Source organism: Genypterus blacodes, unplaced genomic scaffold, assembly GCF_046128005.1.
Source record: "Genypterus blacodes isolate CSIRO-AG114 ecotype Tasmania unplaced genomic scaffold, CSIRO-AGI_Gbla_v1 ptg000004l_1, whole genome shotgun sequence".
Classification (NCBI taxonomy): domain Eukaryota; kingdom Metazoa; phylum Chordata; class Actinopteri; order Ophidiiformes; family Ophidiidae; genus Genypterus; species Genypterus blacodes.
This window is the reverse complement of record NW_027466818.1, coordinates 149,740-164,138: the sequence shown is the minus strand read 5'-3', so window position 1 is coordinate 164,138 and position 14,399 is coordinate 149,740. Positions and strand designations below refer to the sequence as shown.

Genomic DNA, 14,399 nt, shown 5'->3' with positions numbered 1-14,399 from the left:
AATGCTTTGCTGGAGCTGTTTGGTGTGACCCACCACTCCTCCGCGTGTAAGCGTTTGGCCTTCAGGGCGCTGACTAACTCATACCGCTCCCCCTCCCCCCTACATCATATCTGAGCGCTGAACCTTGAAAAATCTGGAAAGTAGAAAATTCTGGGCGACCGGGCTGAGAGGCGTCTGCTGGGGATGTAATCTGCACGCTCACCCCGCCAACTCCCAGAATCAGACAGATATTGTGTTTTTGGGACGTGTCGCCTTTTCACATGAAGTAATTCAAAGTTTAAAGAAGAACAAGCATAAAAAAAGGTGTGATTGCGAGAACAATCCCTTCTTTCAGATGAGCTGTGGGAGCGAGGCACAGGGTGTACAGCCCACTGCTGCGCTCAAGGTTTACCAAGGCGCCCGCACCAGTATTTGTTGGATCTCACTCGGAGGAATAATCTCTGCTGCTGAACAAATAAGAAGCCGCGTGCTGATGAGCGTCGCATGCGTCTGACCCGGTGGCTTGAGTTCCTCCGAGCAGACGTGTGTCGTCTGCAAACATACAAACTGCCACACATGAAATCCCTCCTTCATCATGCAAATACACCAGCACATACAGTATCTACACACACACACAGAAGGAATTAGGAAGGAAGGAATACTTGCCCAATACTCACTGATGGATAAACTTCATAAAAGTAATAACACAGCATTCTCAATTCTACTTTAGTATTAGGTAGGAAAGTATTAGAATCTGGAATTTAATGAAATATTGAAGATTTGGGAATTACATCAAAACACACAGTAATGTGTCTGCAGAACTACTAACTAGTTATTCCCCACAAGTACAGCGCAGTACAGTTTATATGTATTTTGTGGAGTACACAGATGTTGCACCTTTCACCATACATACAACACACAGTGAAGGTAATTTAGCTATGAAAACACACAGCTTTGTTACAGCACAACACACAAACACACACACTGAAACTTACAAAGCCCCCAAGACATGAAGCCTCAAAGAGTTTATTTACGTTGCGTTGCGCTGTGAAGTGTAGGGTGGAGTGGGAGAAGGTTCAGGAGAAGAGCAGCTGAGGGTGGAGGAGTCACAGCAGCAGGAATCAACTCCTCGTTAAAGACGCCACTTTGAACCAAAGGAAGAACGTACACACGGCCCCCGAACAACCTGGCAGACCAGATTCAATCATGTTACACGGCGTGTGGATGTGGAGGGTCAGAACACTTGATCAATACCACACTTAAGCATGAATCTTTTTGCTTTGTGTTTTTGATTAATAGCCGCCTGTTTGGAATCTCTCAACTTTGTTTTCAGCACTTCTTTGGCTATTTAGCGTGAAAAGAAAGTTGTTAAAAGCCAAACAGCTACAAGCAAGCGAGTGTAGGTAAAAATAAATCAAATCAAATGAAATCCAAAGCAAACAAGGCCACATGCGACTTCTGCAACATGTCATGCCAAAAGGGATGTTAATGGAGCTCTGTGTCTGCTCAGGGCCTATGCATTGATTTGCTCTTTATATATTGTTAGCTGGTAACTTGGCTCTATATTACCATATGGAGTCTGGAGGTCACGTTTTCTGCTCCCAGTGTTTTCGTTGTGGTGGGCTGAACACATCCCAGACCTACTGCATCTCTGCAAAGAGATAAAAATTGATCGAGCAATCAGGGGCGTTTGAAATTAAACTGTCCCTCTAATCAGACTTTACTGTAATATAATATTTTAATTAGCTCCTGTGTTTCTGTGGTTGTTATCTTGTTCATCGACGGGTCGCTATGATGCAATGCAATGGTGTAAATGCTATGTATTTAGCCTTTAAAACGCCATATCAGATAAACCCCACTTCGCATGCGTGTCTGTGCGCGTGTGTGTGTGTGTGTTTGTGTGTGTGTGTGTGTGTGTGTCATATCTCCAGGCTGACAAAGGGTTCAACAGGCTGCTTGGCCACAACTCCATTCTCCTCACTGACTTGGCATTTGAGAATGGGAGAATTCTAATGAGTTTCTACCCTGTCCTTCACTTGCAGTTTACACACACACACACACACACACATACACACGGGCACACACAGTTTAATGAGTGTGCCTCGTTCTTTCCTCATTAGCCACACAGAGCCTTATCGCAGGCATCAAACGCAATGCACAGCCACCCCTGACAGGAAGACAGAGAGAGAGCGAGAGAGAGTGAGAGAGAGCGAGGGAGAGAGAGAGAGAGAGAGAGAGAGAGAGAGAGAGAGAGAGAGAGACACACACACAGAGAGAGAAAGAGGGAGAGAGAGAGAGAGAGAGAGAGATAGAGAGAGAGAGAGAGAGAGACACAGAGAGAGACACACAGAGAGAGAAAGAGGGAGAGAGAGAGAGAGAGAGAGAGAGAAAGAGAGAGAGAGAGAGAGAGAGACACAGAGAGAGAGAGAGAGAGAGAGATGCTCTAACACACTCTGTCTCACTCTCTCACTGAGGTGTCGACTAACTCAGATTGCAGCCAAGATTTCTTACCCCCTTCTCATTTTTCCGTGGGCCGGCAGAGACCCGAGTTGCTATGGCAGTGATGCATATCTCGCTGTGTGCAAATGGAGAGTTGGTAGGAGTGAGCCCAGAGAGATAGAAAGAGAGAGCGAGAGAGAGCGAGAGAGAGAGAGAGAGAGAGGGGGAGAGGGAGAGGGAGACCCACCTACTCAACTCTTTCCACTCGGACTTAACTCCATATATCCTTCCTGTACACCTGTAAGTGCCAAAAAGCCAAAGTTTAAAAGTCCAAGAGTTTGTTTGCTTCACTTGTTGTTTGCCATGGTTAGTTACGCTGACGTTGTGTATGTTGGCAGCTTTCTACTTTGTTGTACTTGTAAAGTCAGCATGTCAGTCAGCTGTACTTTACTGTGAGAAGGAAACAGTGAAGAGAAGAGGAAAGACGACACCAAGAACAACAATGTTTAGAGCAGAAACTGAAATATAAGCTTGTCCACACATGATCTATATATTAACCTGAAAGTAAAGCTCAGGCTACTAAGCGGATGCTGGTTTTTCTTGGGCGCTACAGTTCGTCCACAAGCAGGAATGGCGTGAATCCATAACAGATTGAGATGTTTGAACCAAAGTATTGGGCTAGAATCCACAGAGCAGTACAACTAGCGAGACAAAAACTGGAGTTGTTGCTTTAATTCGAGCGCGGCGTCGCCTTTCTGAGCGTTACGTGTCAGACATCAGTGTAACAATAGTGGGAGCCGCGTGGTTCCTTTGACAGAAACGTCAACATGACAGAAGGCTGTGATGCGCGGCGCCTCATTGTAGTCGAGACCGAGGCAATCTTTTCATTTTTGCTTTTCAGAGGACGAGTTTGCGAGAGAGAGAGAAGTTCAGATCGACTTTGAGAAAAGACGACAGAGAGGGCGGAATAATGCGCGGGAGTGAGTGAAGGGTCTGAAGAGAGAGAGCGACTCTTTCAGTGCCAGACGCCCAGAGCCACCGCAGAGTCATTAGAGTTGATTTGTCACATTTACAAAGGAGGAGGAATCAGCCCCTTTTAAAGCGCTGCGATAAAGCCAGACGCAGACGTGGAAATACAAAGACAAAGGGATGGAGGGGGGGTTTAATGTGGGAGGGGAGGGGGGTTCCAGGCGAGACGCAGAGGTTGAGAGAGAGCGCGGGTTATCATTCTAAAGGAAAAACCTGGATTTCTGGATTTAAAGGAACTAGAAAGTTGTAGAAACCCGCCATGTTTACTTCCACTTGCCTTTTCCCAAAGTTCCCAGAGAGTCGGACTAGACCCAACACACACCAGAACAAGACAGTGCGCAGAGTTTGGAACACAAACCCGACTGCAACACGACTGTAGGTGATCTGTTTGATCGATATCTGTTGTACAACCTAGCAAATGGCCAAATTGGCTGAAGAATTCAAGTTTAAAGAAGAGTCCCCCTCACCCTCACATCCAACCAAACCTGAAATCTTGAACCTGACCCTAGTCCCCTGAGAGTCTTAGGATTCTGACCGAGCCCTGTCAGGCTCAGACAGTCGTGCGGTGGGAGCTCAGCTGACCATCTTCTATCGGACATCAGCATGTTTTTGCGCTGCATGCCATATATGTTCTTCTGTTATTGGCTACGATGTAAAACAGATTTGTTGCCTCGCCCGGCTCTGATCCTTTGACATCCCTCAGATAGAGTAAAGCGTAGAGGGCCGCTCTTGAAGGGAGAGGATAAGCAGTGCGCCTCGCATAATACACCTCTGCAGATGAGATTTGATAGAGCCTTTGAGTGATGGATGCTCTTTTTTGTAGTTGCGTTTCTGAAATGAATCTGGCAGCGGTGGAGATGGGGGTGAAATGATTTCAGATTCCCAAGACTTATCGCAGCGGTGCCTGATTATGGCAGAGGCTGTTGTTTCTTGCGGCTATATGAGGATTGCAGGGTTTGACTTACAGCAGGAATCACCCCGTATTTCTGCCCTTTAGGCAGATTTAGATGAAAACCTAAAGCTAACACCTTATATCACAGAGACAATTTCAAACAGCCTGTGCCTGCTGCGCCTCAGCGGAGGATTTGTGAAAGGAAATACCTTGAGCCCCCCCGCGTTCCTCCCCCACCGCGCAGAAACAGGCTGGTAATGATGACATAGCTTGTCAAAATGCGGCACCTTTAACCTGGGATAGCAGGGTTACTGGCTGGCCTCAGCAGCAGATACACGGGGTGGTTAAGCTGCCATCACAGCCTGAGAAACGGCCACAGGCAAGATGAAGAAGCTGCAGTATCTTCTTCATGTGTGCTGAGGAATGTGCTGCTGTGTGTGTGTGTGTGTGTGTGTGTGCTTGTGTGTGCTGCTGTGTGTGTGTGTGTGTGTGCGTGCGTGCTGCCACTGAAGCTGGATTCAAACTTTGCCTTCAGACCTACACAGCAAAGGGTGAAAACAAAGGTGGGGGGTCAGACACACACATTTGCATTTCCAGATTAGTATCTGCTTCTGGTTTCTGTTCACTGTGGTTTAGTAAACATGAAGCTGTAGCCGTCTAATACAGTGCTCCTGTCACTCCTATGACACTGGTTTGATGTTGGAGCCACTGCACCGCCTCAAGTCACCTCACAAACTCTATATGGCCCATTCTCCAAATAGTATTGTATATCTGCCGTTTCAATCACTTATCTTATTATTATGTTTGTTGTGTCAGACTTTGTTTGATGGAAGCACAGCTGGCGCCTCCCAGTGGGTGCATGCACGTCTGTGTTTGGCCCCACGCTCTACAGCTCTGAGGGCAGACAGAGCACCGTACAGTTGCCCTGAGCTCACCACTCGTCCTTGTGGGAGAAAAATGGATGTTTGAGCCGCACGACACTGCTGCGAGCCCGCCCCTAATAGATTCATTCGTCTCTACTGATAAAACCCAAATCATCATATAAATGACGTTTAATGGGGAGATTGCATGATTTAATAGGCAAAAAAATAGATTCCCTCCAAAAAAAGTAATTAAACTAATTCGATTCGACAGGGCAAAGTCGTAATAATTCAAGCACTTGAGTTAATGTTTTTTTTTTTAAATGTCTCCTCTTCTGTTAGCGGCTAAATTGGCAATTATGACTGTTTACGCCACTGATTCCAGAATAATATCAATTCATTTCTGATCCCAGCCTCGTCTCATTAGCATAGCAACAATTCATCTGCATATCGGACTATTTAGGAGAAGACAGAAAAGCCTGGGAGCCTTTAGAATCCCCTCTGGTCGCTCTGGGAGACGCTCGCCCTGTTCCTGCCGAGTCACAATCACAGTGGACTTTGTCTCAATTTCCTCATCTTTTTTTTTTCTGCCGCCGCCGCCACTTCAATTACCAGTGAAGATGTTTGATTACAACGGGAAAGAAAAGAGCGGCAGACGAGATGGATCTGCTGCATGATGCGTCCCCGTGTGTGCATAATCAAAGTCTCCATGGTGCAGGTTAAAGTGCTGCTGATTACCGTGGACGAGGGGAGAGACGGAGGGACGGAGCGGAAGAAAAAACACTTGTTAGCGTTTCTTAATGACGACAGATTAAAAGCGGTGGAGCGGCACAGCCGTTTGGGAGGGTTTCAGACGGAACGGGTAGGTTGTTCCTCGCCCAGAATTTTGCGCAAACCAACAATAACAATTCGCCAAACGCCACAATTACTATTCAGGTGTCACCTCGTGAATAGCGGCGCATTCGTGAAAAGGAGAAGCCTAATGACACATCAAAGGAAGCCGCCGCTCTGTATTCCCGTTACCCAGATTCATAAGATGTAGGCCCAATTATTATGCTGTCAAACATGTGTGTGTGGGTGTGTGTGTGTGTGTGAGTGTGTGTGTTTGTGCGGGTGTGAAGGCGTCCAACTCAAGTCGCTGCTTTAATTACCGCATGAAGGGATGTAAAAATAGGAGACCCGCTCTTCTTTGCTGCATTATTAAATCATCTCAGGCAAGCAACAGACGGTAAACGCCAGTAGGAGCCTCATACACGCTACAGCCTTCACTGAATTTGTTATTTTAATTAAAACAAAGGTTTTAAATCTACACAATGGTCCGGATCTTTATCTAAAAAAACTCATGCATTGGTGGCCTGCCTGTGATCTGGTTTGCATCCCTCCGTCAGTCAGCCTCACCTTTATCCTGTCTGGATCATTTAGCGCCACATTTCTGCTCACGTATGAGTGAAACCCTATAGAACGTTACACTTTAAATGGCCAAGTGATGATGAGAAGAGCTTACTAACAGGAGGTCATCACTCGCTCTATAACGGCTTCACTTTGCAAGAAAATCTGTTGAAATCTTCAGGATTTTAAAATGAAAAAGAGAGACGAGACCTCGACTTTAAACCCGCCGGCAAAGTTAAACTCAATTGATTCCTTAGCTCATAATCTACATTTTTCTGGTCACTCAGTATGCGAACATGCTCGCTGATTTCACTTTGAGGCAGAAAATCAATTTAGTTTCAAACACCATGTAAACACATTAATGTGATAGAGGTCAGACTGAATCTCTGACAGTAACAGAGCTCCATTATGAGCTCGTAAATACATTCATTTAAGGATGAAAACATCGCACACACACCTGTATTCACATTCACTCATATTCTGTATTTTTTTCCAATACTTCCTTTTTGCCTTTATACAGACATAAATCCTTGAGTACTGAGTGACTGAGTTTGCTGCAAATGCTTAGTTTAGCATCAGTTAGTACATCAATCTGAGACATTTTAACTACATCATTGAGCAAATCACCAATTATGAAGTTGACACAGAAAAAGTTTGATTTGGTGAATTCTCTGGAGTGAATGTAAGAGGCCAGGTGACATACAGGAGCATCAGAGTTTACTTTTCATCTGACATGGAGACATTGTTATTATTATTACTAACGAACCAGGAGGGAATTAAATGTAGCTCTCACTTAAATAAATTATACATCAGAGTTAAAGGTCCCGTTTGCCCTGACAGAGCGACAGAATGACAGAGGGTGGTCCAGGGAGAAGAAGGGAAAACGGGAGCAACAATGGTAAGAAGGGGAAAAGGAGGGAAAGATGAAAGCAAAGCGCTGCTCTGGCTCCCATCGGGGCCATAGAGCGTGCTTCAGAGAGCCGATGTGGCAGAGAGGCGCACATCACACTGAACGAGCGAGAAGAAGAAGAAGAAGAGCGAGGGGAGGATGATGAAAAGTGAGCGGTGTAATGGTGAAGAGGACACCTATATCCCTGTGGTTTATATTTGCCACCTGTCACAGGTTTTTTTCTTATTCTTATTATTATCATTATTATTGTTATTATTACATCCTCTGCAAAGCCACTCCTGCACATATGGAGGCTGCCACTCAACGCTGCAGCCAATAACGCTACTCATGCTAGCCATGCAGCCACGGATTCATTTCCCTCCACTTCCACCAAGTAGCTTTTCATATTAAAACAAGCAAAGATATGAGAGGATTACAGCTCACACACCCCACCCCCCGCTAACCATCCATCCATCCATCCATCCAGCCATCCAACCATCCATCCGATCCGTCTGAGTATTTCATTCATCCTCGCCTCTTCTTCTTACCATCCTTTGGTTTTATTAAATGGGGAATGAAGCCAAAGTGCGAGACAAATTTGGACGGCGAGAGAACATCCCAGCGTGCGGGGGTTGAAAAAAAGAAATGAAGTGAGAGAGAGAGGTGCGGAGAGAGAGAGAGAGAGAGAGAGAGAGAGAGAGAGAGAGAGAGAGAGAGAGGAGAGAGAGAGAGAGAGAGAGAGAGAGAGAGAGAGAGAGAGAGAGAGAGAGGGAGAGAGGGAGAGAGAGAGAGAGGGAGAGAGAGAGAGAGAGAGGGAGAGAGAGAGAGAGAGAGAGCGCGGTGGACAGTCCAGATGGAGGCTCACTCGCCTTCCCACTTGACATCGGGTGTGATGTGTGTGTCTGTCTTACTGTGTGTGTGTGTGTGTGTGTGTGTGTGTGTGTGAGATCCATCACCCAATCTGCCAGCAGAGGCGGCGTTCAGCTTTATCTGGCTCTAAAATCCATCCTGGAGTGGCTCTAATTGGCTGAAACGTCGCCACCGGCCTCCTGTACGCTTCTGTCTGAGGCACCAGGAGACGACGCATCATCGTCACGAGCTCCACACGTAATATGGGATCACATTTTACACACCTATGTGTAAAAAGTTACGTACATTTGCGCAAATAATGTAATCTTACATGATGCGTTGTCTAATCACAGTACAACACAAAGAAGTTGTACTTAGATGGAGACGTTTACCTGCCAGGATAACTTCATTTAAGTCTATTTATTAACTGAAGCCCAATGGAAAGTTGATATGTATGTTAAAGTACAGAGAAGAAGATGAAGCTCCCCTTCTTCATCCTCCACTTCCTCTACGTTTACTTTACTTCACGGCTTGTTTGTTTTGTACTTCTTATGTTCAGAGTTCAGTCATTCAGTATTTCTGCTGTAGGAAGTGACACCTGAGATCTGTCTGTTTCCTGCCTGCCTGCTATCAGGCTCCAGCATGCCTCCTCCTCCTCTCCTCTTCCTCCTCCTACTGTCTCTTCTCTCCTCCCACCTTCAATCACTCCTTCTTCCTCTCTATCCCCCACGCACGTGCTTCACCTCCTTGATGTGAGCAATCCCATAATCCTCTTCATCTCACGAGCGCGTCCTGCTCCTCCCTTTCTTCCTCAGCCTCTGTTGCTTCCTTCACACCTCCACTTCCTCCTTTTCCTTTCTTCTCCTCTCCCCATCTTCTCTGCTCACTGCCACAACCTGGCAAGTCTGAATTTTCTCCCTCCACTTGCTGACGTCATCTGTCCCATTTCCTCTCCATCCTTGACCTCCTTCCCTGTCCTCCTCGCATAATCTCCATCCCTTTCTCATCTTCATCCCCTCCCCTTTCTCCCTGCACCCTCCTTACTCGCTCACATCTCACCTGAGAGTGACGTGAAGCCGCCCTGTGTTTACCCTCTTTCCAACAAGAATCCTCCCTCTAATCGTGTTTTTATTGGGTGCCGTAAACGCCGGTGCTCCAGCATCTCCAGGCCAATGTTTGCTTCATTATTCCCGCTCAGATATTGGCATTTAATGAAATTTGAAACATAATAAGAAATCACATTACAGGGAGAACACGTCACGTTAATATCCACCGACTATTAAACTAATTATATACTGTAAAGCCTCTCATCTGCTGTTTGTAGAGGATCACTGAGTTAAAGAACAGTCTATTAAATGTCACTTAATTATATGATAAGACGACTAAAGCGCGCGCACGCACAGACACACACAGACACACACACACACACACACACACACACACACACACACACACACACACACACACACACACAGATGGCTACACACACGGACAATTGCTTACACACAGATTAGTGAAGCCCCTTCTGAATCACTTTCTAATAACGTTATTATAGTGTTAAGACTGCGAGACCACCGGAGAGGAGCAGTGTTAAAAAGTGCCAATGAGACGTTATCATAAGCATATTAATATCAATGATCATTACAGTCATAAGGATGCTGGTAAATATCACTTTAAATGTGCTGAATGGGGATTTGAACGTATGCAGGACAATATAACAACAAAGGAGACATTATTATTGTTCTTACAGTTCAAGTCTATATGGACAGTGTTACAAAAGCAAATGTACGTATAGTTTATCAAATTTTCGTCCATTGAATCGTAGTAGACACGAAAGTTGACATAAAAAGCTCCATAAAGAAGAAAAAACTGTAAAAACAAAACAACTAAATGCTGATGCTGGATCCATCAATAAGAACAAACACCTGCAGACGTTAAGGTTTAACGTCACAGGTTAAGATCCAAAATGTTTTGTCACACCTTGAGCGACACATAACAGAACAGAAAATGCCTAGATATGCTTACTGTTTGTTTAGAAACACTAACGTGGTCTGAAATGCATGCTGGGAAGGGTCCAGTGCTCAAAATCGAAGCAATGTGGTGAAATCCATCGTTTGGAGGTTGTTGACGAAGACTTGGAGCCGACTCAGCAGCCTGAGCAGACAATGGTGTAATCAACAGGGACGCAGTGGGACACTGAACGCTTCACTGTGAGTTCAGAGGGTGAGGAGGTGGAGGAGAAGGAGGAGGAGGAGGGTATGAAGGATGTTACCTGGGTGTTTGTCTGACACTTCTTCCTGTCTGTGTCTTCACCCCTGCTGGCGACGCTCATCAACATTATTAATCAAAGTCTGATGTCTGCTCAATTAGACCGTTGACGACGACAACAACCACCCAACACGGAGCTTCACGTGCGCGCACACAGACACACACACACACACACACACAGGAAGCCGCATGCAGAAATATTCACAAAATGGGGAATCATGATATCTTTCCCTCTCTGCTCCAGAAATATGTTTATGCTTTCCTCGGTTGTTCCTCTCATATCAGCGACAACGACAAATAGAAACAACGACTGTACAAGCTGGACGAAATGCTGCAATGCTGGAATAATTTCCCTGGCAAATATCAGAATTTTACCTGATATAGTCATATTCCACTGACTTTACACATGTAATCCCTTTTTCCTGTTTTTCTGTTACCTTCTATGATGCAAAATGGTCTCACAACAGGTGACATCATCCGCTAGTGGTCCATGTGAAACTTTCATGGCACCAGTGGCTCTGTCAGTAGGTCCATCCCCACAGCCTCTGACTGTATGCTGAGTTTGTTTACCTACACTTAATCCCCCCCCCTCCCCCCTCTGTGACGCTCTGTTATTAAAAACAAACAGAGTCATGATCTTTCGAGTACTGATGTCCTCCTGCCTGCTCACACACTCACACACAGCTGTCAAACACAAACACACACACACACACACAGATGTAAGGTAAGGGCAGATAGGTTACGCAATCTAATCTGGGACTTTCAGGACAATATGAGTGTGTTTAACAGTGAGCGGCATGTATGAATAGAACGCATTGTGTCTGACACAGAGCGCCACATGAGGGTAAAATGGGATTGGTTCTATTATCAGCTCTGGCGTCAAGGATACAGTCACTTGATCTTTAGACCAACCTATGCAACCGTCAAGATACCAGGTGGTGATGACGAGACGTCGGCTGAATTTCCTGATTTCCGAAGATTCTCTCACTTCCTTTGCTCCAATGACAGAGATGAGGCTGAGGAGGAGGAGAACATCTGCATTCAGAGAGGTGGCTGGAATCTGCTCTAATGGCTTCACCACTGAGACCCTCCTGTGGAGCCTGGTTAGTCTGGTGCATGGACGCCTTCATGGGTCTCCAGCCCTCACCATGAGCTACAGTTTGAAACGACAGCCATAACTCATGTTTGTTTCAAAGGTCTCAAACTTCAAGGTTCAAAACATCATTTTGTTGGGTTAAAGTTGGGTTTGGACTCAATATACGGACATAAAGTTGTGGGACTAAGATCGGATCAGGTCTCACTCAGTATTGTTGCGTCTCAGGCCCATTTCCTTCTTTGACGGAAGAGCATTTGCATCAATATGGCGCTTCGCAATTTGCCTCTTTTGCCGTCTCACCCACACTGAGCACCATCAACACACAGACCGCCGACACATACAGTAGACTCTGGTTGTTCACCACTTTGTGCTTTTCGCTCGTCTCGTCCCCCCCAACCCCCCCAGAGTGGGAGTGATTGGCTAATGGATAACGTGCCAACGATTCCCTGGCCCCCAATTTGGGCCGATCCCCGCCTGTTCTTTATGCATTAGACCACAGCACTCAGGACAGCTCGTGATAATTCTCTCCCCGAAGAAAGCAATTAGGCCATCACACTCGTCTAATACTCGGTGGTGGGGGTGGGGAGGGGGAGGGCGAGAGAGAGAGAGAGAGAGAGAGGTAATGGCGTGGTGGGAGGTTGGAGCGGGGGATGCGGAAGAGCGAAAGTGACAGGGGATGCATTTTTGCCTTTTTGGCCGGCGCATTTCTAAGAACTATTCATTCCTCCATCCAATTATGAGTCATAATAATCATTTCATCAAGGTTTGCTCCTTAAAAACTGTTGGCCCTGTATAATGAATTCTTCGACGGGTGCCACAGGGAATTGATTGTGAAAGAGTACAGAGTAAGAAAAGAGGGACGTGTGTGTAGGTGTGCTTGACGGGGGGCCGACATCTTTGCTGACTGATGTCTGAGTCTCTGTGCAGGATTCGTTTGGTAATGAGAGTAACAGAGGAGCATGAATGGATGAAGAGGGTGAAGTGAGGTCAAACAGCTAATCTTCTGACAATCCAAAAGGTTCCAAACCAATTTTTACTTATGGTGGAAACACTCAACATCAGGTTCGGCGTTGTTGTTCTCCAGGTGGGATGAAGTTTCTGTCCCTTTCCCCAAACTGTGGGTGAAATCCTTCATTCATCCTAAAGCCTTAGGATGAACGAAGAAACATCTTCAGACTTCATTTCCCAGTCCAGTTATGGGCCCTCACCCTCCTCATACAGGCTGTGTGTTGTGTTGTTAAGATACAAGCACTGATCTCAGAGTCTCACACCGCAGACGGAACATTTTGCTTTAGCAGCGATGCCCAAAATTATAACGACAGAAGCGACAAAATAGGACGTTGCCAAAACTTTGAGAAAAGGCGACATGCTGTTTTTCTCCAGCTGAACTTTCAAAACTGCAACCAGAGGATTTGCAGACAACAATGTGGACTCAAAGTGTTCCAATGTTGGAGATCTCTCAAAGAAAAAAACACATTTCCCCTGAATGCTTTCTACTGGCAAAGGCAAAAACAGGAAAAGAGTCCCGATGGATTGGAGTGTGTTTGGTTAAATGCAGCGGAGTGAAATGATACTAAAGCAGTCGGATCCATGGAGGCATGAAAGCTTTGAGTGTGTGTGTGTGTGTGTATGTGTGTGTCGAGGCCTGAATTCTGTTTGTTTTTCTGTTTTTTGTGAAGTCGAAACTTTCCAGTGCACTTTAAAAATCAAACTCTATCCGCAAACTGGTACGTTTCTCTTTGTTTTTTCATTTAAATTCTTTGTGCCTGACAGTCCATTATTCATATTTTACCCTCAAATTCTACACAAAATCCAGATTTCGCGAGTAAGTCAGTAAGTAAGTGCCATACTCATATTTATCTGTTTGATTTTCTGTGTTTGTGTTAGGATTCATTGTTTTGTTTTCTAATATTATTTCCTGTTTCTTTAGGCATGTAGTTTCTGATGTAACGTTCCTGTGTGTTTCCTGGTTGTCCCTACTTCGCTCCTGGTCGTTTCCTGATTCTGTCCCTGGTTCTGCAATTCGTTCTGTTCGTCTGTCTGGTGTTGTCTCTTGTCCCTTGTTTCGCTGATGCGTGTCAGCATTCTCTGGTTCCTGTCTATGTGTTTGGTGTTTCTTTAATCTTTCGTTAGTTGGCTCCTCGTCCTTGTCTTGTTTATCCCTGTTTTTTGTCCACTAGTTCTGTACCCCAGGTCATTTCTCATTTGTCTCCATATACATTTGAGTCTTGTATGTTTTCCCCAAGTTCTGGTCCTTATCTTGTTTTCTTAGCTCCTGTTTCCCCACGACTACTTGTCACCTATATCTTCTGTTATTGCTTGGTCGCTCAGTTTAGTTGAGTTCTCCCCCCATATTACCCTGAGCCTTATTTAGCTCCAGTATGTGTGTTTCCCTCTTTCACCAAACTGTGTGATATTACTTGCCCTGCCTTAGTCCCTTGCCTTACATAAATGTCTGACATTTCAGTTTATCGGATTTCCGTTTACACTTTCTCCCTGTGTTTCTTGCTCCATGTGTCTAGTTGATTTAGTCCTTAAATCTGCTTCTGTCACCCTGTGTGTCGTCCCGCATCTGAGTCCTTTGCCCTTACACTTGTGAGAGAGTGTTCACTCTCTGGCCAGTATCATAACAGTACGTGTTTAACAGAAAATGGATACTAATTTAAATACATGTAATCACACTTCTCTGATGATCCAGCGGGGGTGCCC

The 14,399-nt window shown here is 45.5% G+C and overlaps 1 long non-coding RNA gene across 1 annotated transcript; it reads right to left on the bottom strand.

Moving 5' to 3' along the window:
* Nucleotides 1–989: 989 nt before the first annotated feature.
* LOC142996080 (uncharacterized) lies at nt 990–2,703 on the bottom strand. The gene is made up of 3 exons (XR_012961723.1): nt 2,491–2,703; nt 1,549–1,630; nt 990–1,165 (listed from the first exon to the last, which is right to left on the bottom strand). It is a non-coding gene; the product is annotated as an uncharacterized LOC142996080 (long non-coding RNA).
* Between the last annotated feature and the right edge of the window lie 11,696 nt (nt 2,704–14,399).